Source organism: Dryobates pubescens, chromosome 18 (assembly GCF_014839835.1).
Source record: "Dryobates pubescens isolate bDryPub1 chromosome 18, bDryPub1.pri, whole genome shotgun sequence".
Lineage (NCBI taxonomy): Eukaryota > Metazoa > Chordata > Aves > Piciformes > Picidae > Dryobates > Dryobates pubescens.
This window is the reverse complement of record NC_071629.1, coordinates 17,744,711-17,772,546: the sequence shown is the minus strand read 5'-3', so window position 1 is coordinate 17,772,546 and position 27,836 is coordinate 17,744,711. Positions and strand designations below refer to the sequence as shown.

General features: G+C 36.3%; 1 long non-coding RNA gene across 1 annotated transcript; it reads right to left on the bottom strand.

Annotated features, from left to right (window-relative positions):
- Positions 1 to 378: 378 nt before the first annotated feature.
- LOC128898118 (uncharacterized) lies at positions 379 to 27,836 on the bottom strand. The gene is made up of 4 exons (XR_008462712.1): positions 27,671 to 27,836; positions 26,233 to 26,328; positions 1,748 to 1,785; positions 379 to 466 (listed from the first exon to the last, which is right to left on the bottom strand). It is a non-coding gene; the product is annotated as an uncharacterized LOC128898118 (long non-coding RNA).

The window sequence follows — 27,836 nt, the reverse complement described above, 5'->3', positions numbered from 1 at the left end:
CCTTTTTTTCCTTTTTCTAGCCCTCTTTTTTACTCCAAAACTGCAGAGTGGGGAAAAATACATTTCTGAAAATTTCAGATTTTTAAGTAAAATTAATATTACTTTAATAATATGTCAAAAGATACAACTAAATTGTGGTGGCATAGATGAAGAGTTGCACTCATTTCTTATAAAGCATAGCAATGAGTACTTATAATAAGCATTCAACCCCAAATTTAGTAAATTAGGACACAAGGAAACAGCCTCAAGTAGGACCAGAGGAGGTTTAGGTTGGAAGAATTTCTTTACCAAAAGGATTGTCAAGCCCTGGAACAGGCTACCCAGGGAAGTGGTAGAGTCCTCAAACCTGGAGGTAGTTAAAACACGTGGAGATGTGGCGCTGTGGGACACAGTTTAGTGGTGACTCGGCAGTTCTGGGTTAACAGTTGGACTGGGTGAAGTTAAAGGTCTCTTTGGTTCTGTGATTCTAAAAAAAAAAATCAGAAACCAGCAATAAATTGATGAATTTTAAGTGGAATTAGATTCCAAGGTTTCCATTAATTTTAAACTTGTACAAACCATTATTACATGAGTAAAGTGTAAGCAGCTTGTGAGAAAGGTTCTGGAACAAACACATTGTACTACCTCTTTCCAAAATAACATAAACAAAATGCGGTCAAGAAGGAGGAATAATGATTTTTTTTAGCTGAAAAATAGTATATAATTTAATAATTTACTTGATAGTTTAATTAGATTTTGGAACAGTTTCATTACACTAACTCATGGATTTTGATGACATGGATGTCCAAAAGAATGTCAAAGACCAAGAGACATTAGAGACGAGATGCTGAAATTCATAGAACATCAGAATGTAATCAGTGTTCACTCCATGCCAGTTAATTGTTTAGGATAAAATTTCATAACATTTTATCTTAGAAGTCCTGTTAGATACTTGCCTTGGTCTTTTGGAACTCCAACTTTTGATAACTGTATATCTTCATACTTATCTCAGCCTTCATTTTACTAGAGCTGGTATGTCATGTTTTTCAATATTTTTCTCCTATATTGCATCCCATCTTCTAAATCATGCTAGTAGCTCTTCTTTGGACCTGTGTTCCTGAGTTAATTTCTTTTAAAAGCTCATGATCAGAATGGTGACTAGAAGCTCAGTTGAGCTCATTCCAACACATATATAAAGAAATAATTTATAGCAGCCACATTCTCTTAATATTCAGACACATTATAATATTTAATGCTGAGCTGGAAAATATTAACTCTGTTTTACAATGAAGGCACAGCAAGGTCACATGGCAGATCAGATGAAAGGCAGGCACAAGTACTGAATTATTCCATGCATTACATCACAGGTTTTCTGTGCAATGCCTACAAGTTGGAGTGAAGCTCTGAACACTGGCTGAAATGTGTGTGTTCCCTCTACAGGGCACAAACAGCACCTCAGATAAGGATTAAAATAAAATGGCACAGTATGGTACGGTCTTGATCTACCCATTGGAATAGTCCTCAGGACAGGATGAGTCTCAGATCCTGCCCCCGGGCATCTGTTATGACTGCACAATTCTGCTCAGAAGCCTCTTTAAAGACAGAGTAAATCTTTGGAGAAATGAGCTACTAGGACACAGATTGAAGAAAAGGCACAGGGAAATGGTGGCAGTAGCAGTGCAATTGTGAGGGTTAGAGATAGTTTTAAAGACTCAAAGGCCTAATTTGGAGTTCTGCCTTACTGGAGAAGGTCCAAATCTTTACTTACCACCTCCCAAGAGAGGCTTCTTTCTTCCTCTCACTGACCTAGAGTAAATGAAAGATACATTTAGACAAAAAATAATGTGGGAGAATTTAAACTCTGTAGCCTATGAACCTCATTTGCTACCAAGACTCAGATCTCTGAAATCCCAAGGTAGAGTCTAAACATTTTATTCTTATTCTCTTCTGCTGGGAATTTCAACTACAAACTATGTAGAACTCAGTGGAAGTCTTGATCCAGGAAGACAGGGCTGGATTATTCACTATAAATTGAACAGTACCAGAAAATAAGAAATGTAGGGGATTTTCATCTGCTTTGAGTCAATGCATTTCACTTCAATCAATAAAAATTTAAATGTTTAACACCAGTAGAGGAAGTAGCTTTTTTTCCCTCAATAATATAAATGTAAAGTGAGAGTTACAGTCCTCTGAAATAAGGCTTTCATCCTCAAGAAGGCAATATAGGAGAGTTTCGGTAAGCTCTTAGTGATTACATCTTTCATAAAAAGGAGCTTCTAGAAGGAAACAATTCATTGTCCTTTACACAAAAATAGTGGCATGTGTAACCACTGAAAACAGTCCAGTCAGAGGTCAGCTAGATCCTCAATGTTATGAGACACTCATTTTCTAATGGGATAACTGAGATCATTCAGTATGGAACATTCATTCAGCCTGGTTCTGAATCGCCTTCAGTTTAATTTATCCCATTGTGAAAATGAAATTGCTATATCAATAGCAATAAGCCACAAGTCTTGTTAATGATGACAACCAAAGAGACATCAAGCCATAAATACCCAAAACAATAAAACATTTTAGGAACCATAGAGAAAACAAAAATAACCCCAGAAGCCTCAGTTTTGCCCAGAATTGACTGAGAATGTCAAGGCAATAGACAGCATTGCAATGCACTGGATGGGTGATGTTATTGCCTTTGAGCTGATAGTTTTAAGATAACATTATTTTTTTTTTCCAACACACTGCAGTGGGCATTTTTTCCCCATTTGTCTCGTTAACTTTTCAAGGTCTTCGATTTCTACAGGGGTAGAATGAAGTCTTTGCACGGTGCTCAGGTAGGGGCTGATAAAGCAGTATCAATGAAAAAAAAAAGTAGTGATATGCATGGAGAATTGCACAAGCTATGAAAGGGCTGTTTTGAGCAAGCTGTACTACAGATTGCAGTCATTACTTGCAGATTACACAAGTCCGTTTGCAATACATGGATCTGACCACACCACACAAAAGACTAAATTCTCTGTTGCCTTATTCTAAGCAAGGTCAATAAAGTGAAATATTACCACTAAACATTAACAGATAACTCTGGAGGTCAATAACAAAAGAAAAACTTCCAGTGTAATCTAATTTATCATATTTCTGGGAAATAAATGAGATCTTTTCTAAGTTTTAAACCTTACTATTATATTCTTTTGCTAATTGCTTTTACCTTTTTTTCTTAATTGTGCTCTTTCAAGTTCAATTAGTATCCTCAGCAAGGTGTGACCTCAGACATCCTTGTTATTCTGTCTCTGTGCTACAACAAGCACATTTCTACATTTTTATTTTGAGAATGCTACTCAGACAAATTACTGGATTATTTAACTGAAAGGCTGTTGACAAAAATGATAACATTTTCCCCAAGCAGAAATTATACACATTGACACTATGAAGTGGTGTAGGTCCACTGAATTTGAAGGAGTCAGGACATACACACCAACTGAAAATCTGTATTCTCATAAAGCAAAGAAATGTTTTCCCTCTGGCCTTCACCTGTATTGATAATTCAACATCACATATAAAATCTATAATACAAGAAAAACATTCCCTAGGACTTTTTCCTTGAAAAGACCTCTGTGTTCCAAATAGGAGCTCCCTCTGCTCAAAGACTCTTCTCCTGCACACTCAGGCTAAAGCCAACAAACAACACTTAGCACGATCAATTTCACAAAATAATTTTGGAGTATGTGTGCTTTAATGGCATGGATCAATAGAAGCAGCATATTATAAATTCAAGGAAAAAAAATAGAAATAAAGCTTAAATACCATTAAAATCCATAATGCCTTTGATTTACAAGCTGTTTAGCAGGAACAGTGGATGTTATAACCCAAGTGTGACATTCTAGATGGGATATTTTACAACGCTGTGTACACAACTTTGGTAAATGAAAAACAAAAAAAAAGATAATGTAAGCTTCAATTAGAATTTAAACAGACTTTATAATAATTTCCTAAATTCTTATCAAGCACAGACAGTAATATGCCCTTCAACAAATGAAAAACAGTTTTAAATATGGTCTGGAAACACCAGCTAAACACCATCATCATCATTCTTAATCACTGTTTGGAATCAGATCTCAGCAAAAGAACCCCATTTGTGAAAGTACTAACACCTATTTGCCTCCAAATACAGATGCAGCTCAGTATTTCCTGAAGTGAGAACTGAAAAGGCTACAGCACTAGAAGTTACAGCCAATGGCCAATATAAAGAAGTAGGGTACAATCTTCAGGGGAATCCTAAGAATTTGTAATACCCTCAGGAGCTGAGTAACCATCCCATGTCCATGTGCCTTGTTTTAAAGTCTGCATTTGTTAGCTACATATACAAAATATTTTAGGTGTTGAGAAAGAGAAATGCCAATAAATATTTAGATTGGAAGCCATTCTTTAGGATCTTAATTATGAAGCTAATTATTATTGTTTAATCTGAGAAGCTTTGCTGCTTCATATTTGTAAGCAGCTTAAATGAATATGGAGATGCAAAAAGACCACTAGCAATGACTGAATTCTCCTATTTAAGAGCATGGCATCTGAGTGAAAATTTTCAACCTTTATATACAATGAACAGTCTTTAGTGGTAACAGGTAATTCTGACTTTGATCAAAAAACTCAATACCCTGTGCTGACAAGAACAATTTTTAGATGTAATAGTGATGACAGGAGACCACAGCTCATGGTTTTAAGATGAGTTAAATTGCAATCTAACAGAAGCCTGCAGCAATGCAGCAGTAACCATGTTCTAGCCTTTCAGAGTTACCACATCAAATCTATTCAGCCCCAAAATGAACTAGTATTCCTTCAACTTTACTTTACATTATAAAGACAGTAAAATACAGTACACTGTACTGTACTAAATAAACTCTATTTTTTTGATACACTCATTTGTATTCCAATACATACTGTAGGATGGTGTCGATTTCAGGTATTGAGTAATGACTTCTGAACATGTATTCGAAAATAAATCTCAAAGAAGTAAACAATCCACTCCTTCCTATCCAGACATTTCATCATGTAAGCAAGAGAAAGACACTTTCAACAAAGTAATCCACCATTCATGTGCAGAACATATGAGAGCAAACATGTACTGACAAGAGATTTTGCTGAGGCCAAGGCAAGAGCAAAAGAGGTCCTCCAGTCAAACTGCACTTCCTGATTTACCTAGAAACCTTTGGCCTAGAAGTTGAGAAGAAGATGGAACAATTTTGTTTCTGATAACATTCTTCCTTTGACCTATGCCTTCTGCTAAGTAATTACAGTGGCCTTGACAAATATGAGTTAAGCAGTGTTGCCATGCCAACACATGTCCTTCTCAAATATTCTGCTGATACCAGAAACCCTGAGCTTGGAATATGCTTCCCACCAGTCAAACTCTTGTAGGGCTTCTTTTGACCTCAAAATTACATTAAATGCTATGGATTTCACTTACCATGATCAAATGCAAGTCTGAAAAATAAATGCATTTTCATTTCTCATACAACTTTTTTCTGAGGCAAAATAGCATGAAGTAGGCAACAGCATTGCTGATATTGATGTCTACTGATATTCCAATGGGAAAAAAGATCATTCTTTTTTCTCGTCAACACATATCAGTACTAAAGAAATGGTGTAGCAGAAGTTAGTATTCAGTTGATCTTCATCCAGATTAAAAAAAACAAAGTTAAAAACATGTGTGAAACTTACAATTGTTGCTTTAAATTGCTGTACTAAATCTTGCCAGTCTAGCCCAGTGAATATGGGATTACCATTACTTTATGACGTGCCACTAGTTCTGTGTTACAACTCAGGCTTTGGGGCTTACTAGGGCCTGCATGAAGATTTATTTTAGCATGTTGATGTGTGGAAAAAGAGCCATGAAAAGTATGACTTTTGCTTAGTGTTATACTATGGCATTGTGTTGGGTGATAGGTTGGACTTGATGATCTTGATGGTCTTTTCCAACCTGGTTAATTCTACTCTAATTCTACTCTACTCTACTCTCTCTACTCTACTCTACTCTACTCTACTCTACTCTACTCTATTCTATTCTATTGATGAACAGCTACTCTGTTAGTAAACAACTCTGTGACTCGATGATCTCAAAGGTCTTTTCCAGCCTGGTTAATTCTATTCTATTCCATTCCATTCCATTCCATTCCAGAACAAAATGCCATAAACAGAACAGCCACAGCACAATAGCAGTACCCTTCAAGAACTGTCACAGGATGATTCCAGACACTCAGGGCTGTAAGCAAACCAATTAATTCAATGGTCACTAAATGATCATCAAAAATTGCAAAGGGATAAAAAATAGTTTAGGAATAAGAGAGAGGAAAAGTGTTCAATATATACAAAACCATAAACAAATTTACCCATATGTGGTAAATTTGGATGTTAGGCTGAATTGTATGTTGACGCAAATCAAGATACTGTGCGTATTAGTAAGCAGAGTAAAATGACCCTATAAAGAACCTAGAGAGACAAGGAAGAGAGCATCAACATCATAGTTTTCCCAGCAGAGGCCACAGAATGCTAATGATTTTGTATACCTTGTGCCCATAAGTGAAGACGTTGCCCTGAGAACCTGGAAGTGAATTGCTAGGTACTGGAAAGCTTGCAGGTATTAATTTTAACTGTATATAAATTGAACAATTAGTATCATCATAACTCAGCTCATGATATTTGTGGAGTGGTAAAACTTCAATTACACTAATACTAAAATTTTAGCTTTGCACATAAAGCGTGTTTCTTTTGTCCCATTACAATATTATGCATATGAAATTGATGAACTCATTCAGCCTATTCCATTATTTGGATGCAACAAACAGATAACACCAGAAATGGATAGTGGTTATTTAAAACCTCTGTGGGACAGGCAGGAACTTCAAACATGTTGTATACAGTTTGTAGTATAATGCAGGCCTAATCCTCATTTCTAGTGCTTGTTCTTTTTTTCTTTTTATATATATAAGATATTAACACTGTAGAATTAATCACTACAGCAGAATAACCTGCAAGAGCAGTTGTTTGGGAAAAAATAATTACTTCCTGCAGCTACATCAGTAGTGCTCTAACTAGCTTGAAAATAATAAAAAGATGCAGGAAAAATTTGAAAAGAGTGTTTATCCAAACTAAAAATAGATCACTCTGGATTAGGTATTCACCTATACAGGTAAATAAATCAGTCTGATTTTCAGGCAGGCTTCAAGGGAAATGAGATTAACATCATGCAAAAATAATTCATTTATTCACAGATAGAAGATACAATTATCATACAATCAGCATCCAAGGATCCAAATAAATCAGCATCTTCATATTTATGTTTAAACAAAGAAATCCATCTGCCAATGACAGAAGATTCAAATACAATTAATTTATTATAGAACAAAAGATAGTATTCTGATAATTTGAAAATCAGCTGCAGGGCCAGTAATAGAACTAATAATGACTCTAATCGTGCCTTGATTGTTTTAGATAGAAATTGCATTACCTAAGCCAAACAAAACTAAATGACAGATTGTTCTACACACTGTGGGCCCACAGGAAGCCTGCCTTTGTATAGATTTCCATCTTGTGATAAGATTTCTGATCTTTAATAAAGCTCTAAACAAAGCTTTTCCGCGTTGCTATAGCATAACAATACAGAAGCTGGAGCACTGCTGGCTCATAGCAGCCCTCTCTCATGCAGATTCTCTGGTGCTATACAAACCCAGATGATACTGCAGATTTTCTGTAACCCTCATGACCAATAAGACCTATCCTATCTAGCTAGCTGCAAATGTTACTAAACTTCTAGGAATATACTTAAGGCTGTAGACACTCTTGTGGTATTCATTCATGGGCTAAATTGTGAGAGGTGGCTGCAGAGACACTCACATGTACAAATAAACTGATCGATCAAACTTAATTTCCTTAGAATAACAAGGCTAACATTTGTAAACAGTTACAGGTTTTGGTTGCTTTACCTGCATTTCGTTAAAGCAAATACATGTGATAAATACTTGTGTACAGCCTTGGATGGGCTCTCATGTCATTGGGGTGACCAGAGATTGTTCACATGTAGGCAGTGTCTTACCAGAGGATGGAGAAACCATTTCCTCTGTTCCATCCATAAGGCATCCAGAATACATAATGCCTTGCTGTGACCAGAAGCTTTGGGACTGGTATTATGGGTAGCATTTTGTGTTAAGTGCAAACTGACAACTGACAAACATACAAAAAACCCCCACTATATATAACTGCTTTTCAAGAAGGCATAAACTTGGTTCTCTCCTCCAGCAGGGATGAAGTTTCATTGGTGTTTTATATTGAAATTCCTGTAGGATGTGCTTACATAAATATCTACAACAATGGAATTCACTTCAGTATGAGGAAGCCCTGAGAAGCATTGGCCCTGTTACCATTCTGTAGTTATACTACAGAAAATAGTATTTGAAAGGGATGGAGCTGTGGAGGAAGGAGTTTGAAGATTTAATACAACAGTTTCATCATGAAATAAAATGGCATATAAACTGATACAGCAATCCTGAAACCAATCTAAAGAAGTAATCACAGCTGAATCTCCAATGGCCTGTTTTAAAGTGGTAATAATATTCTCTGGAAACGAATACACAAGGCAAATATTTCTAGAGTGAATGTCAGGATGTTTAACCACATATTCTCACCAATAAGCTTCTGTCTGTTAATGTAGAAAACACTCAAATATATTCCCATACATTACAGCTGATATGTCTGAAGGGAGATGTATATATTCCTAGGTATCTCCCAGTATGATTCCATTTCAGTAAAAGGCTACATGTAGATATGTTCCACAGAACTGGAGTTCTCTGAGAGACAAGCACATTAAACAAGAAAGTTCAGTTCAGGACAAAGATATTTTATACATATTCTTAAAGGCCCTGGGAGGGGCTGAAAAGCCTAGTTCATGCCTGATGTCTTTTCATTATGAGTTTGATTCAAAGTATTCATGTTTCCATAATGTAAAATACCTTTGGTTTTCATAATATAAAATAGCAGCTAAATTCAATGAGAGAGTTTATTATAATTTCTGCTTTGCTAGATAACACCAAAGAAGTGGTCTACAGGATAAAATCCTTCACAACTTCATCATAGGACTGAGGTAAGTAAAGAAAAAAAGTAAGCTTCAGGCTTCAACAAATATTGGATGGCTTTTTCTGAGGCAAACAACAACAAAAAAATAATTTAACAAAAGATGAAAAATTGTGAATATTGTCTGTAAACAACTCAAAAGACTGATTTTGTGTGGAAATAACGAAAGCTATTGATAAAAGGCAAAAATGCAAAACAAAGCAGTTACTTCAGCATCACTATGCACTGTTCTGAGAAGTACCCATCAACTGAAACCTTAGGATATAACGCATCTAGATGTTGACCATGGCCAGCAGTCAAAAGAGGCATTTTTGCACATATTTTGTTACTCAGTAGCTGGTAAGTTGCATATTTAATCCATAAATAACCAATATATTCTTACAGTTACTATCACATAATTCATGACAGCTCTGAAAATGTTTTATTTTAGATTAATATCAAGTAATAAAAAATGATGAATAGTTTTCTAAGTCTGGAAACTCTACAAATACAATTTCACATGACCAAACTCTCTTAAGAACACCTAGATTATTCTGGAATAAGATATAAGGGATGAATCCAGTCAGAACATTAGTTCCTTTCCTCTGTGCAGCCTGGGAACTGATACCTTCATCAACTTCCACATTGCTGATGGATTTACAAATAGGAGAAAGCTCTCACCTTAAGAATTTGAGCACTAAAGCCTCCTAGTCAAAATCAAAGCCTGACGTTCATATAGGAAAGTACTTGGCAGAAAATATTCATTACAAACCAATGAGAGGACAACTAAAATCAGACAAGAAAACTTGGTTCCAAAGGCTACCACCTTCTTTACTCCTTTCCATCTCTGAATTCTTATAGTTGATATCAGCTAGTTTGAAAGCTAATCAGTATGCCACAATACAGGGAGGCACAAGTGAGGATTTAAGATTTTTAAAGGAACGAGTGTCTATTTAATATGCAGAATGAATCAATTCTTGTGTACCATATCCTAGCTTCCTCAACTACCATCATCTCCTGATAAAATCAAAGTGCTATTGCATTTGCTCACAAAAGCAACCGGTTGCAGTGCTGACAGTGGCTACTCTTTTGAAATGTAGAACAACTGACTTCTGAAAGAATTCTAGAGCCTGAGGTCAGCTGCATTGCAGTTTCTGCTTTTTCTGTGGGTTTTTGTGTGGTTTTTTTTGTTTGGTTTTGTTGGGGTTTATTTCCTAATGTTGCAATTTAATAGAGAACATGTGCTCTGAGCATAGGAATTTTCAGAAGAATCTGCACTACAGAAATCTACATGGGTTTCCCTGATATACTTCCTAAACACATACTAGATTTCAGTGCATATTTTAATTTACAAAGCTTTATGGAATAAGAAGTTGACACTATTGATTTCAATCTGCCATTTCAAACAATAATTAGATTTCAACATCAAGCAACTAAACTTTTCCCCCAAAATGCGTTTAGAAAGTATTAACTGAAGCTGTTAATCTCCTCATGCGTTCTGCCATTTTCAGTGTAATCAACTCATGGGGAAAAAAACCACCACTCAAACCCATCTGGAAATGTTTAATCAGTTTCAGTAATATGCTGGGAACACAAGAAGGCTGCATAGTTGCATACTGGCACCTACATCAGGAAATTCTTTAAAAAAAAAGATGTCCAGGCACTTCCAACTGATCAGATGATGGAACACGGAGCAGATGGAAGAAGATGGTGGTGAACATCTACCTCTGTTGCAGTTTTTTCTCACCTAATCCTGATATGAGAAGTTGAGTTAATGTTGGAAATTCTGAAATTGAGAAAGTTAAAAAAATAAAATAGAATCAATTTGTTCTACAAGGCTCTCTGTGTATCCCAGTGGCACTAGGCTCAAACACCGAGAAGAGTTAGGTACATATTTCTGTGCCATGGCTGACGCATTTATGAATGGCCTACTCTGACAATGGGTAAGTGAAAACTGCTGCTGCTACTTCATTACTGGGTTTTGACTCTCTCTGTCTCAATTAACTCAATTCACCTGGCATGCAAATACCCAAGTCTCAAGTCTTGGCTATGTCTTTACAATCCAAAATGCAAAATTCTGCCATTGTCTTACAAGGCCTGTGAATCTATGGGCTTTTCTCTGGTTTTGAGCTAGACTTTTTGTTATCTTTCAGTAGCACCAATCAACAGCATCAGACAGTTGCAAGACAGGGGTATAAGAGGGCACATCTAATAGTCAAAAAGTCATTCCCTTCTTATTTTTTAAACAGAAACACTAATGCTTCTTTATAGTAAGTATTTTCATTTCTCTATCACTGCATAGCAGTGGGAGCTTAAAATACTTGTTTCAGTGGGAGCTTAAAATACTTGTTTTTACAACAATAAAATAGGAATTATAACTACTGTAGTTTGTCATAGTGTTCTCTATAGAATAATTAGCATTTTTTTGTCTTTTAACAGTCTGGTACTAGTGGTAGTACCTTTCATGACATCTATATACTTCTTTGGGACTAGTTTGTGCTTTGAATACTATTAAAATATTTCTTAATCAATCCGAAATGCTGAACTAATTCCAGTTAGTTCAAGACAGATTAAAAAAAAGCATTTTGGGGGCAACTGGGAGACAACTCTGGGCATGCATTTTATTATTTAATTTTTTTTTCAGCCAGCTGAGTCTGACACCAGGGTATTTCACTTGATTCTCCTGAGACAGAGACCCAGCTGTGCTTCTCATATAGCACTTTCTGCCAGATGATCCAAAAGAGTGGCAATTCCTGAGAGACTGAATGCTTGCCTTTTCCTCGACTGTAACATGTTAAAGTTATATTATGTCTATTTCAGCACAAAGTGTATCTTATTATTACCACTTATTCATTATTTATTATTAAGAAACAATTGTACAAGAGTTCAAAAACCAGTTACTTTCTTTGGCTTTCTCTCCTTTTCTCTCGTATAATGGGATTAAAAATAGTCATGAGAAAGAGGCAGATAGTTTGACTGGTTTCATCATCACACTGTTGCTGAACAAAAGAAACAGACTCTGTTATTCCTCCATCTCCCTATTATGTTATTTTTTTTTTTTAATCACCTGACAAAAGGAACTTGGGTTGCTTATTAATCATGCCAATATCCATCTGAATTGGCAGTCTTCATTTGATGTCCTAAAAATAGGTGAGCTTGAGGCCATTCCTTTCAAAAGTTGAACCTGTTAGAAACTCATATTGTGCAGCTAAACCAGAGGGGCAAAAACCATTTGGATAAAACCAACTAAAGAATAAATTCATGTGAAATAAGGATTTTAAATTAAAATACAACTGGGGAAAAAATATACCTACAGAGCACCTGTTAGAAAAGAAAACAAGGGAGCAGATCCATAAAACTGGTATAGAGGGCATCTTTTCTATCAGCTCACTCCACAGAGCTGTTTGCCAGACATTAAGAGACTCAGTGCAGACCTCTGCCTGCAGAGATCTGAGCTCACATTTACCGTTTCTGGAGAAAGTACCCTAGGTGGACTACTGAGGTGTACCTTTCTTATTATCTTATACAGAGTTATTCCACCTGGCATAAATCTTTTAAGTCTTGGAGAAGAGACTGATAGCTACGTGCCCCATTTTCCCAGGTGAGTTACGAAGTTAGTGACTTCTTCCCTTTCTGGCTTGGAGAGTGTATAAATATTTTATACAAATATATTTGCTGTCTCCAGCTAGAAAAATTCAGAAAAATCCATTTGAAATTACTTACTTCTCCACCTGGGATTTGGACAAGGATTTTGATAGACAATGATTCTCTAGCCTCCTGAGAACTGAACTTAAAGCCTCATATACCTTGGATGAGAGTTATTACTGTCAAACTTCCAGGGGAAGAGAAAGGGTACCACTTTTCCCAGTAATACTGTGTCTCTAAACCAAAATGTAGTGTTCAGAAAGCTCTTTTTCTGAACAATTTTGGAAATTGTTAGGTGATTTTGGCCTATTTAGCTCTGAGACAATGGAAAGATACACTCAAATTTTTAAGGTTTCTCCTCAGTTCTAGGAAGAAAAGTTAGTTTGTCTCCCTAAAGCATCACTGGGCGACTTTTCTTGATTTCCCTGTGCTCTCTTCATTTCCAACTCTTCCTTTTCTGGCTTTGATCTGCCTTAAATTTCTTCTGGGTGCCAAAATTAGAAGCTCAGATGTGTGTATTCAGGGGTAAGTGTAGCAACAACTGCAGCACTCTATAAATCATCTGGAAGTGATAGGAATTCAAAAGTCAAACAATCTGCTACTTTGTAAGCATTATTGGCCCATAAATATAGGCATCTAGTGCCATATTACATACCATGTGGTATCTCAGTTACACATCTAGAAGATATGTAATAGGATATACAAGGCTTGCCTTTTTAGGGCAGGAGCTGGAAGACTAACTAAACAGCTATATTCAGCCACCTGATTTGTTCTCTTTGTATCCTTATACTTCAGCCTTGACATCACAGAATGTGTGTTAGAAAATAACCACAGGCAGGCAATATCTATTAAAAAGCAAGACAACTAAAACCAGGTGGTTAGGCACCAAATTTTCAGCAGTCCAAATTTCTAAACCATGTTCCAGAAGAATAAGAAAAAATGAATATCTGCATGTAGAACTTGGAAATATATGTTCATGCTGATATTAAAGGAGTACAGTTGGGGTGTGTGCATATATTTATATAAAGATATGATAGTGGGTGTACATCCCTGTCCTAGCTGTATAGGTTGAATATATCAAAGGACTTGCATGCTATTTTGGCATTGTGAAGCAAAATATTCTCTCACCTGCACAGGCTTTAGAAGCCATATGTTTTCATTTACAAAACTGCAAGTTTCATAGGCACGAAGTTTGTAAACATGAATTTATGTTTGGAGAGCAAGTAAACACTTGCAAAGTTTTAAAGCAACATACCTGGAGCCTAGAATTTCATTATTGAGTAAAGAACTGTAGTAGTTAAAATCATGAAGAAGGGTTCTGATCTTAGTATTGTGTAGTCTCTGGTAGCTTGCTTGAAAGCTGTAGAAACCTTTACCATATATGTGGCTAGCACCATGGTAATGTGTCACAGAGAACTGAATGGCTGCATCTTTAGGTCCTTCTATTGAAACTGAGAAAGAGTTTTGATAGTACAAAAAGATATTTTGCTAAGAGCATTATTTTATTTCTATCAAATCCCTTCAGGTCAATATGAAGCTAAGGTATAACATATGCTGTATGCATCATATGTTTGCTTGCATACCCATGCATATTGTCACTTTGTGTTATTCCAGGAGTCTCTTGAGCACATGGGAAGCAGAGTTTCAGTGGGTTGGAAATTTATGCTTCAGTAAATGCATTGTCAATTTAGTGACCATCTGTAACTTACAGAATTTAGTATTATGCTGTGGTAATGAATAAAGTAGATTTTAGATTTCAGAACAGACCAAATAAATGTTCTGAAAGCCCTGTATTTGTCAAGCCCAAGTAGAAGTCTTCCATGAGTCTCTCTTGGGGTGAGCAGATCCCAACAAAGTTCCTACACCAGAAATGTAAACATTTGCAAATCAATATTGCAGACCAGCAAACCCAAACATTCTAGGAGCACCAGCAAGAAGCAGTTAATTGTCTTCATATGACACGCTCAAGAAAATCAGATTTTCAGTGGCGGTCAGTTTGTGGACAGTGACATGTTCTATCTGAATTCTTTCATCTGAATGCAGAGAAAATGTACATATATATATGAGCCATGTATACAACAAGCAATTAAGTTATAGGGCATTTCAGTTTTGAAAGTAAAACTTCCAAAGAGCAGTAAGGGCTGAGTGAAAACAGTATTTTTCAGATTAAAAAGTGTTTCCAGCATTATTTATAGATTTTCTATCCAGTATTCAGACATACATATCCCTGAGCAGCCACCAGTCTTGCTGGTTTACTGAAAACACTGAAAACCTAGGCAAGCATGACCACCTTTCTCAGGGACAATTTAAGATCTAAAATTGTTTGCCATTGTTTTCTTCATTAACAACTACTGCTGCCTTGATTGCCTTACTGAAGTAGAATTTACAGGTAAAAAATAGATGCAGTCACCTAATCCATTCCTAAGACAATGGCACAACAGTTTTCTTCCTTGCTGTTCACTATAATCAGTGATGAGGAGATTGTACAATATTAGTAAATTGCATTCATTATTCACCTGTGTAGGAGATGCATTTATTCTCCCCCTCAAAAAAAATAGAAAACTAAATATCCAAGAGGAGAACTCCTATTTCTGTATCTTTCCTCTCCTATAGCAAAACATAGGGAACCCAGAAGATTGAAGTATTTCCTTAGCTGCATTTGCATAACCCAGGAAAGGTTCTATTAAATACTTTCTGTTATCTGTCTTATTTTGCTATCTTATAGGCAGGATTTGAACAATAGCATTTGACAAGGATGCTAATGAATTCCCAGAAGATTCAAATAAAACTACAGTAAATAGAGTTACATCTCAGTCACCTAGCTCTTATGTTTACATCTTTATTTGGAAACATGACCTGCATTAATATAATTTCCCTCCTACTCCACAGGTTACTGTGTGCATTTTAGAGGGTTTGTAATGCTTTTACTATAATGGCGTTGTTGAAATGACACAATACAAAGTTGGAGAGACAGTGGAAGCCCTTAGGAAAGAGCTTGTGCTGGAATTTAACAACAGTTTGTCTTTTAGCATTTGCACCAGGCAGAAACACTTTAGATTGTTCAATTTCTCACTTCATCAGTCTGCAGGTCATATACACCTCCATCTGTATGCACAAAATATATTTATATACTTATTTGTGCATCAACTCAATCAAAAAAAAAAATAAAAAGGCAACTGGCAAGGGCTAAAATACAAGTTAAACAATAATAATCAAAATAGCTGAGAGCCAGGGGAGGGAGGGGAGTCCCTTTAATAAGGTTTCTTCACTATTGGGATATTTAAATCTAGTAATTGGAGTTCTGTGCTTCTATTTGTTAATCTGGAAGATTAACCTTGAGGGTGTTCTGATACCTAAATATGATTTGAACAAATCACTCCAGACCTGTTAAAGTTATTTAACAGAGTAAAACATTCTATTTTATAGATTAACGTTGTAAAGTACACTTTGCTCTTCCAGATCTGTTTCTATTCCCTGAAAGAATTATTTTATTTCTTTTCTTTAGATTTCCTAACATTGCTTATGTTAGGAAAAGACACTACTATTGTAGTCACAGTGCTTCTATTAATCTTTACGTCACAGAAAACAACCCATTGGAAGACTTGAAGGGGTAATGGAAGGCTCTCAGGAGACGGCATTTATGTTGTAACCTGTTGAGCTAAGACTGAAATAGAACACTGCATCCAGATTGGTGGCATGTTGCTCACATTTATACATATCTAAAGGATGCAATCGCTTTTAGCTCTTTTGAAGGATACAGCTCAGAAATGTGGAAGTTTTAAATGTTGTTTGCTGCATCAGGACAATCTTTTAAACCTTATCTCCCTACAGATTTTCTTGTGAAAATTTGCCTTATCTTCTCCTACATGTATGGCATTTTAACTTTTTTTTATTCAAATAGATTTACTTTAATGAAGCAGGCTTAAGACTTTCTTACTTAGGTAGGGCTCATTATATTTTTCAGATTTTAAAGTGTTTAGGCTCAGTACCATCTACTTCAGTCAGGAAGCTGAGCTGCCTAAATATCATTACCAGAAAATACTTTCTCTGCAAATAAGCCTTTTGTAAGCTCCTAAACTAGACATCTGTGTATTCTTTTTTTATCCTTGAGAACTGCACTGTAATATTGGGTACTGCATGAAAGATCTGGAAACTCATTTTAAAGTGTTGCCATACTCTCTGTATAGAAAAACTTCAATATTACTCGGCTCACTCAACCAGACTGGCATTAGGCTCAGGCATAGCTAAATAGCCTACTAAATACAATTTCTGCTGATATTAGCAGATGGCAGAGGGCTTTGCAATAACCTGGCAGTGCAGGATCTCGACACTTATCTAAGCTTTTCTGAGCTGTTTTTAGCTTGTTTAAACAACTGTCAGTCTAGTGGTCAAGTGGCTCTTTCATAACTTGCTCTAGCTTAAGCACTGTAATGTCAGAAAAGATAAAGACCTGACAAATACCAAATGCCATGCATTCAAGGCGTAACATTTTGATTTTGATGCAAACCTAAGTTATCTAAATGTTCACCTTTCCCACAGAACTCTTTTATTCGCCCAAAAGACAATTATTCACTGGGTCTGCTAGGTATCAGATCCAATGTATAGCCCTGACACACTGTAATTCACACTATGTAAAAGCTATATGCTCTGTACCAGATCTAAAATGATTAAGATTTCCTCATGGTCATGCTTTATGAACATCCATACATTTTAAAGTATTTTTCTGGAACATTGTAAGGGAAAAGAAGGTTGTTTGCCACACATTCTATCAGGGTGGAACAACAAAGATCATGCCCAGCCTTCTTTATTCTAAGTGTAAACCTCCATTACAACAAAAAGGCTTCCCACTTGTAGAATGTATGGATCTGGTTCAGTAGTTGTTTAAAGCAAGCAAACACTCGACTTTAAAGCTATCCTTAGTGTAATTACATACCACATAACTAGGCCAGGTGTGTAATATTAACAAGTATGTGAACATCTGCATAAGGAAACGTGACTGAGGCACAAAATCTAGGCAGATTTTTAAGCACTAATGAGAAGTCTCTACTTGGATTTTATTGCAAGACTACCTTAGTGCTACTGAACTACATTTCTGAATGGAAAAGTACCTAAGTAGAGGGAAATGGGGTTTTCTCTAGTTTATCCCTCACAGCTGCTGCTGAGTTAAGCACAGTCCTCCAGTTCCTAATGACTTTCAAATCTATTTCAGAAGAAATTACCAGAGGTATGATAAAAGAAAGCCGAAACTGATTACCAGGTTAAAAGAACCAACATTCTTGTAATATGTCAGTTAATGTGCACATTCCAGAAAAACTGATTAACTATTGTAAGCAACAACAGAAAATATTAATGAAGACCATTAAAAGTGCTACTTAACTAAGCAAGTAATTAACTAATCAAGTGTTGTGTGAACTACACCTGTATAACTTTTAGATTGTTATATACCTATTGATGTTGTTTTAAACTGTTGAGAAAAATGTAAGGATGGTGGGGGAAAAATGAAGCAACCTGATTTTAGTGTGTCTTATCTGCAAGATCACAGTCTACAAGAGTTTAGAAAAAAAAAAACTGACATAGAGAAATCCCCATACAATTAAAAAAAAATAATAAATCCTCAAATTAAACAATTTGTCCTTTCCTGCTATTGTTTATATAATGCAAGGGAAACTACTGAAAGGGAGGAAAATAAAGTCTCTGCATCTTTCTACATTTACAACCCATTTCAGAGATAAGTATTGTACAACACAAAGAACTTCCAACAGTACATTTTAAACATGATACCTGCTGCCATTCTACCACATGCAGTTTTGACACCCAGAAGAGTATGCTCTGAGTTTCATTCACTGAAAAGGTAAGATCGTTGTAAGAGCAGAGAGTAAAATCAAAGGTATTGAATGGCACATTCTTATATGAAGAATTAGCATATCTTACTAGCACTGGGAGCACTGCTGAGACTTCTAAATTATTCAACGTCTACAATCAACATGCCAAGTTTCAGTGAAAATTTTTGTGCTTCTGTAAGTAAATTCCTATCTCACCCAATCATGGATGCTAAGTTTGATATGCAAGAGACTACGATTTTTCAAAAAGGTATCTCTGAGGCTTGTTTGCTGACATTGTCCCTGTGTTTTCTTATGAAAAAAAATTCAAAGCTTGCATTTGAAATTCATGTCATAAATTCTTCAGTACTCATTTACCATCCATCTTATAACCACGCTGTATCTTTAGAGTCTTTGGCTTTGATGAAACTAGGAGAAACTGCAAGCAGATATATGTAAAGACTATCCATTTATTAATTTTAATAAAAGTTATTCTGATCCACAAGGCTCAGATGTTTAATTAAAGTCAATAAAAAATATACAGTAAAAATCATAGTAGAATTTAATATTAAATCAGCCTAAAGAAATTGAGGAGAAACCAGAAGGGACTGATAAAATACCTGATTGACGGTGAAGGATATGTTATTTCAAGGAGAGGGAATATCACGTAGCATTTTTCAAGATCCAGTGATGGCAGAGTACATAGGTGTTGTACATAGCTTGAGAAGACAAATCCTAGGATAAAGAAAGGTCTAGAGATGCAGTTCACACTGTTCCTTCCTTTGATTCTTTTTTGTGCATAAGCACACGCACTAGCTGTAAACTACGTAAAGCACCTAGCTCTGGAATGAATGCTGGGGCTGGTGCAGCAACATGCAGTACTCACCTCTGAGTTTGAATACATAGCCAGGTGACTAAGTTGAACTGTACTTTTTATCCTTTCACAACATTGACAGCAGAGGCTAAGTAACTACCCCATGCAGTCTTATTCTTCATCCTTCAAGCTTTTCAGTCTATATTTTAGATTGAGCACTTGCAAAAGACATTCTCATGATCTTTATTGGCTTGTCAAGACTTCAAGTTCCTGCTTCTCAGTTTTGATGACTAGATCTTTGCATCATATTAAGAACAGAGCAGGAATTGACTGAAGGACTGACAAGCTTTCATTTTTTGAGGCACTCAAAAAAAAAATGAGCTTCTCCTGTCTACAAGTTAATCCTGTTTTATTCTTAGCCACTCTCTCTAGCATAGTTTTTCACATGAGATTTAAAACTTTATTTTGTCAAAGACATAAATACCCTAGCAACTTCTGTGGCAACATTGTTGAAGCTCCTTTCTTTTTAGGTTGAACTAGCAGACTGTCACTCACAGGGCAGCATTAAATTTCTAAATGCTTTTGTTAAAACAGTTGCCACTGAGTAAGGAAAAAAAACAAAATCAAACAACCCCCCCCAAAAAGTAGAAAATCTGTCATTCAGGTTACATAGAATCCCTGACTCTTTTCTGAGGCAATTAATAATCTAAATATAAGTAACAGTATGGAAAATTCTTCAGTCAACATCAGGTGTGACTAAGAAGATATTTCTTAAAACAGTGAAATAGGAAATTACAATCTGCCTTGAAGTTTGATTGATGATAAAGAAGAAATATTTTACATTCCTTGCAAATAGAAGGCTGAAACACAAATATTAATACTATCTAAGATTTCAGTGTAACTAAATAATTCATAGAAGCTAATTGAATTTTGTTGGTTGGAAAAGGAATAAGATTGATTCAGCAATGAGACAGATGAGTTAATCCACTACAGCTTTTGATATGACAACTGCCCTTTTCTATGACCTCCTCCAATTTCTTCCTTAATAACTTGGAGATCATTCAGCAAACAGTTTCTAGGGACTCCCTAAGTGCTGCTAACCCCAGAATCTCCTTCTGTATATTACAGGGGGAATATACAAGTCACTACCACTTGAAATAGCTAATTGGGTCCCTATTTATACTAGCTGTATTTATGCAGAGGCAAATATTTTCCTAATCTCTCCAACCACCAATAGCTATTTAAATTTTTCCCTTATACTTTTGTATACTGAATTTCTCTTTCACTGTCCACATGCATATCAACCTATAATGCAACTTACTCTCCAATACAGATGTCTTCCCCCCCCGCTCCACCCAAATTCCAGAAAATACAAAGTCAAATGCACATAAATTGAAGAAAATTGGAAGAAAAAGCAAATCAACTAAAGATAAGATAAGTAAACTCAGGGAAATCAAAACTCTCCCCCATCTAAAAATCTAATAAGAGGATACAAAGTTTGTTTCACTAATGTAAAGAATTTACCCTCATTTTAATATCAGGCTACTGATATACAAGACTGGCAGGAAGAGGAGGATTGCAAAATAGGATACATACACATATGCCCTATTTAAGTCTTACCTGTGTATGTTTAGATTTGTGTCTTTATGTGCAGTTTGACAGATACCCCTATGATTTCTTTTGTTATCTCTACCTGTACAGTTTAGGAAAATAAAACAGCTATCAGCCTCCAAAAGCAAGGAAAGTATCCAGAGTAGATCTGAAAGCACTAAAAAACAATATTCTCCTTCTACCTGAAGTATGACATACACATAGGTATATCTGCAAGATGATAAAATTTTCACATACAGTCTCAACATCCCTAATTAAATACAAACTCTGATTTCCAGGGAGAAACTATAGAAACAAGAGCTGTTGAGGAAAACCAGAAAATTACAGTCTGGAAACCATGACTATTTAAACTATCTCATCTACAAATTAAGGAAATTTATTCTGGTTCTCCTACTTAAATCCCCAATTCAAATCCTAAAATTGTAGTCACTCATTCACTTTGTGAGATACTGTAGCATGGTGAAGACTCTAAACTCGGAACATTAAAAAGGTCAAAAAAATGTTACATTCAAGGCTTTGCAGAATTAAAGAACAGACTTTCAAAGCACTGACTGGCCTCAGCTCACAGAGAAAACGAGAGGAATTAAAGATACGTGGTGCTTTGCACTCAGAAGGATTGAGCTCAAGGGGAATTCTGATACTACATGCTTGTAACAAAATCTAGTAGAAAGAGAAGTGACTAAATATGAATTCATATCAGTTAAGATTACAAAAGGAACATGAAAGAGAGACTACTATGAGAAACATCAATCCTCCTTCTGTGAAAATTATTGGAAGGAAAAATAGAACATCTTTAAATTAGATGTGCTGCAATTCCCACAATCCATTCCAGATCATTAGTCTGCTCATGATCACTCAGAGAAAATACCAAGTATGTCCACCTACACAGATGTATGTTATTTCAATTTATAGAATAAGCATTTCTCTAACAGTCAAACAAACACAAGCGCACACACACATGTATCACTTAAATTGGCACAAGTTACTTAAGCATTTTTCTAGACTCAACTTCTTGCAGCTCTTCAAGCCAACAGCACCACACCAGGTTAGCTTCATGAGTTCTACTGAAACATATTTTCAGAGAAAGCAGTACAGGCTTCTTTAGCCAAAATTTCAGAAAAATGAAGACTAAACCTAGGATGTTTATTTTAGTATTAGGCATTTATTATTGATAGGCTCTGCTCCAAGTATACTCAGTTCTACAAAATATTGAAGGTAAAGACCATTATTCTGCTCAAAGAAGTGATACAATATGAACAACTGATTTGTAGGATTTTGTACAAGCCATGGTATCAATTCACTGACAACATCATTAAGGCTACACAGGGCTAACTCTTGGAAGCATCAAGCATTCGCAATTGCAGCTGCTATCACTAAAATGTTCGCACTTAAACCAAGGCTCATCACTCTCCTGGTTGGCTTTAAAGCTGTGCTATATTGTTATGTTCCATTATTTTTCCTCAAAAATAAACAAAAATCCCAACAAACCACACACACACCCACCCCACCCCCCCAACCCACATTTTCTTTGTTTTAATTACTTCTATAAATATTTTTTTTTCCATTTCTTACTGAGAAAGACACTATCAAGCTATCATCTCTAGCATAGAGCATTCATAGTTTACGTTGAAGACTTCAGTGTTTTCCTCTCTCTGATACTGTTACATGCTTTAAATGACAATTTATTTACACCTGTGCATGCACATCTGGAGATCTCATTGTTCCAAGCCTGATAACAAGCCCAAACATTTGCCATGCACAGCATGTAAGCTTTCATTTCCTTGACTGTCATGGCAAGCACGTGTACAGTCGAGATTCCATTTTCATATGGATACATAAATACAAAATCTAAAATGCAGACAGAAGCATCAGATCATTTCACCAATGCAGTAAGTGTTTTTATCACTCCATCATGTTCTTGTAATGGCCTCTTAGTCTCTCAGATTTTTTTGATCGAATCTCTGTCTTGCACCACAAAATCACTTCCGCAACTGAGAGAGCAAATCAATTCCTTATGAAACAGCCAGGAAACAAAGTCCCAGCATGAATGTGTGACACTTATTCTATGAAAGAGCTAGAAAAGAACCAAACCAGCTTGTTGAACCAGTTGTTCCTCATTTCCACATTGCTTCCCTATAAAAATTTGGTATTATACTCATTACTTTAGAACAGTTTAGCTACCTGTTTTTCATTCACCCCTTCTGCAAGATACAATCCTCTTTAAATTAAAATGCTGCCATTTTAGGTGGCCTTTAATGAATTCTTTACACTTGCATAAATACATACCACTTGCCTTTTTGTTCAGTACATCTCAAAAGATTCAAAGCTGTACGTTTTTGTTAAAATCTAACATTGTTTTATTTAAAAGGGGATATGATATAGACAAGGATCAGTACATCTTGAACATGTCCAGAGAAGGGCAATGAGGCTGGGGAGAGGCCTTGAGTACAAGCCCTACAAGGAGAGGCTAAGGGAGCTAGGATTGTATAGCCTGGAGAAGAAGAGGCTCAGGGGAGACCTTATTGCTGTCTACAACTACCTGAAGGGAGACTGTAGACAGGTGGGGGGTCTCTTCTCCCAGGCAACCAGCACCAGAACAAGAGGACACAGTCTCAAACTGCACCAGGGGAAGTTTAGGCTGGAGGTGAGGAGACAGTTCTTCACGGAAAGAGTAATTGGCCATTGGAATGTGCTGCCCAGGGAGGTGGTGGAGTCCCTGTCCCTGAAGGTGTTCAAAAAGGGATTGGATGTGGCGCTTGAAGCCATGGTTTAGTAGTCATGATTTGTTGGGTGACAGGTTGGACTTTATGATCTTTGAGGTCTTTTCCAACCTTATTGATTCTATGATTCTGTGATCCCACAGCTCTAACAGTACAGTGATATTTGGAAACAATTTACTTTCAAAAGATGGAACAATGGTATTTGGTAGGTACTAAATTTAGTCAATGTTCCTTATCATAGATGCTTGTGAATCATGATATAATTTAACCACCATTCTAAAAATAAAAAAGGAAATAAATCTTCTCTCTTTTTTTTTTTAACATATGTCAGCTGTCACCAGTGATAAAGTATGGCATGGACTGAAATCCTTGTGCAGTGTCACTTTATACGTTAGACTTATAAAATTAAAAGCAACAGAAAGTTGGGGAACATACTTATAGATTAAATAAAAGTACTTCTAGTTCAATTCTGTCAATTTCTCCAATATTATAGAAGCTGAAAAACAAAACCAACCAAACAAAAAATCCAAGTAGGAATATAACGAGAGAGCAAGAAATAATACTGTGAAAGTCTACTTAGTGTTCTGCAGCTCCTATGAAGTCTAAAGAAACTATTGTTTACAGAACAATAACAACATGGTTAGAGTCGAGATCTGTGCAGTTAATACACTCTTAGCTACTGCAACCACCCATCTGTATTAGGATCTTTGCAGTATATAAAAAATACTGAAATCTTGTTCTAGAAATATGTATTAGAATGTTAGGTAGAAGGGATCCGATGGCTTTTTCTCAGGAGGGAACAGACATCCTAGTTACAGGGAGCTGCTATTGCTATTTATGCTAGACAGAAAACAGATACCAGCTGTAGAAAATAAAAAGAACAAGCAACAAAAGAAAATAAAATTTTAAAAGATTGCACAGCTTCTGTCAAATAGCTGCAAGAGAATTTGTTAGGTCAGTAAAAATCTCTGTTTAAAAAGCTCTTGAAAGGACAGAAGAACAAAGTTACAGTACTGGTATGAAAACAGAACTCAGTATAGTACTGAGAACTCTTTTCCATTCACATAGAAGGTTTTTCTATTTAAAAAATTATGGCCAGAAACAAACAATTAGTATGTTTGATTACACATTCTTACCGTGGAGAAATTAAATCTTATTAGGTATGTGCTTCACCATCTACTGCTGTTAAATGACAGTAGAGATAGGATGAAAAACAAAAAGTTCAGGCGGTTTCCAAGGTAATAAATCAAGAAGTAGTATTACATGTGGCAATAAGCTTACACTGCAGTTATTTAAGCCTTAAAATCTTCTTTGCTAGAGGATCTACAAACCCCTTTCCTCTCATGTCTCCTTCTCCTTTTCTAAAATAATAATAAAAAAAAAATTAAATAAAGTAAAAAGAGAAAGATAATCCAGGATAAGGAAATGCAGGTAAGTATTTGTACAGGCAAGACTAGCAAAGGCACTTAAATGCAAAGAAAAACTTTCAGGTAAAACTACCACCTGCCATGCAATGCTAACACCTTCCATAATTACAGCAGACTCCTGCTTTGGGGAGGAAAATTGGTGGTTTTGTGGTCTGCCCATCAGGCTGCTTCTCAGAATGTTACATGAAATTTCAGTGCTAACCTCATCTTCCTCAAAAGACAGCACCTAGCACTTTCAGAACATTTTTACTGACATCTTTGCAAAGGTTATAATTAGAATAACCAAGAGATGTACAAAATTCTTTATTTTTAGTTATACATTTCTGCACACCCTACCAGAAGCTAGGGCTGTACTCTAGGTCTCATTTGAAGTTACAATATCCGAATGTGGCATTCTTTTGGAATACAGAGATTACATCCATAATGTATTATATCAGGAGCATTTAGTGAAGGACACTACAACATATCAGATCTTAAAATCACAGATAACTTAATTGCATGTGATGATTCGTATCACAGTATCACACACAGTATCACAGTAACTAAGGTTGGAAGAGACCCCAAGGATCATCAAGTCCAACCTGTTCCATATATCTCACAGGGACTCTGTGACCATCATACCCCATACAGAAAAAGCCCAGATACCCAGAACTCAGACTTCAGCCTGCACTGTTGCAAAGGGTTCTTGCTTTGCAAATACATCTGTCTTCACTGAGTCTCATCAGGCTCCTGTGACCCATTCCTCCACCTTGCCTAGGTCTGTTTGAGTGGCAGGCAGAAGGTGGTAGACTCCAGTCAAGAAGGGAAGAACCCCAGGCACAGGTATGATACCAGCATGCTCAACATTGCCAACTGTCCTCTCAGTTGTCAGATCTGCCTGTAAGATTCCACAACTTGTGCATGCTTTGAGGAATTTACCTGTTCACAACAACCACAGTATGATAGGGCCCCAGGCCATCTGTGTGCAAAACTACACAGATATGGGCAGCAACTGGACTGAATCCAAGGACTGGATTCCAGGATGCTGAATCCAGAAATACTTGCTCTCTTCCCTGAGATGCCAGATGTGATAAGGATTGTTATCACTACTGTATGCATAGTGTGGCCTCAACATGCATTACCTCAAGTCTTCGTCCATTTATCTGTTGTCAGGACCTTCCAGAGTGGATTGCTCCTCTGCTGTCAATTGATCCAGTTTCAAAATCAGAAAAGTTCTCCTACTGAATAAGAAACAAGAGTCTGTAGTTTTTCTCATTTCATCCCGTTAGGGTTTAATAATCTGAAGCTATTATAGGTCATAAAATTATGCTATGGACACCTAATGTATGTAAAAGAAAGACAGGAGTACCTAACTTCTTAAAACAGTAAATGATTAATTTGGGAGTTTGGTCATGAGAGACCAACACAAGGCCATACATCAGTTTCTTCTTTTTTGCCTCAGATACTTTTTAGACTGAGTTATTTTACCTTTTCTGGTTGCTTATGTCCTGAACAAATGTTTTATGAGCACAAAGTGCTGTTTTTCATGGCAGTCTGGAGGGGTCTGCATAAGAACATTAAGCAGGGTTGTGACCCAAGAGACCAAGGCTTTGATCCAGTAATGAAATCATCAGACGTACTCCCAGCAGTGTTGCTGATGCACTGTAGAGTAAAACACAACTAACTACAGCATCAAGAAATGCAGATCTAGAACAACCATACGCACAAAGTAACCAAGGAACATAAGGCTAAAGAAACAAAGACTGAAAAATTACTTTCACTCCAAAGACTTGATGATTATTGTAATTTCAGCTTCAAAAACACAAACTGCATTAGTAACTGGCATTAGAAGTATTGCCTTAATATCTATGCAGCACTACATACAGATTAAAGGGGAAAATGTAGTTTTCAGAATCCTGGAAGGTTAGATTTGGTTTAATCAACTATGAAATACCTTCTTGAACTATATCATGAAGGAGATATACACACATTTTTTTATAGACAACATGCATTAGTTTCACTCTTAATTAAGAAAGTTAGCAGGCAGTAGGTAAATGTTGCTATGCTTAATATTTCCACAGTAGATTTTCAAGGCTATAAACTGCCTTAAGGACAGAGAAAGGGCTGTCATTGTGGGGAATTTTTACACTGTGAAGATGAGAATTTTAATTATATATATACATTAGTGACAGCTCTAACACAATAGCCAATTGTTGATCAGTTATTGGAACTGTGATTATCCCAAGATGCAAAATGTTTAAAGGAGATTCCTCCCCTGTATCAACTCATCAGTTGTCACTTAATAAGAAGAGTTACTCCTGTTTCAACATCCAAAATGGGCAGAGATAAATTCATACATTAGCATAATGAAGTCTGATATCCCAATAAAGAATGCAAGTTAGTAACTGCTATCTTATATTTATCCAGTCCTTTCAAGTTTATAGAGGCTTCATAGTCAAAATATTGAAAGAGGTGGAAGGGTATTTAACAGACATCCTTCAGGCAGCCACAGCCTTCAAGTGGATAAATATCTGCTCCACTATGGATCAACATGGGCTGCAGGGGGACAGCCTGTCTCACCATATCTTCATCATGGGCAGAGGGGAATCTCTGCTCCAGCACGTGAAGAGACTCCTCCTTCTCTTCCACTGTCATTGTGCAGGTTTTCTTCTCTTTTCTGAAATATATTACCAAAGAGGCACTACCATCGTTGCCAGTGGGCTTGGCCTTGGCCAGTGGTGCATCC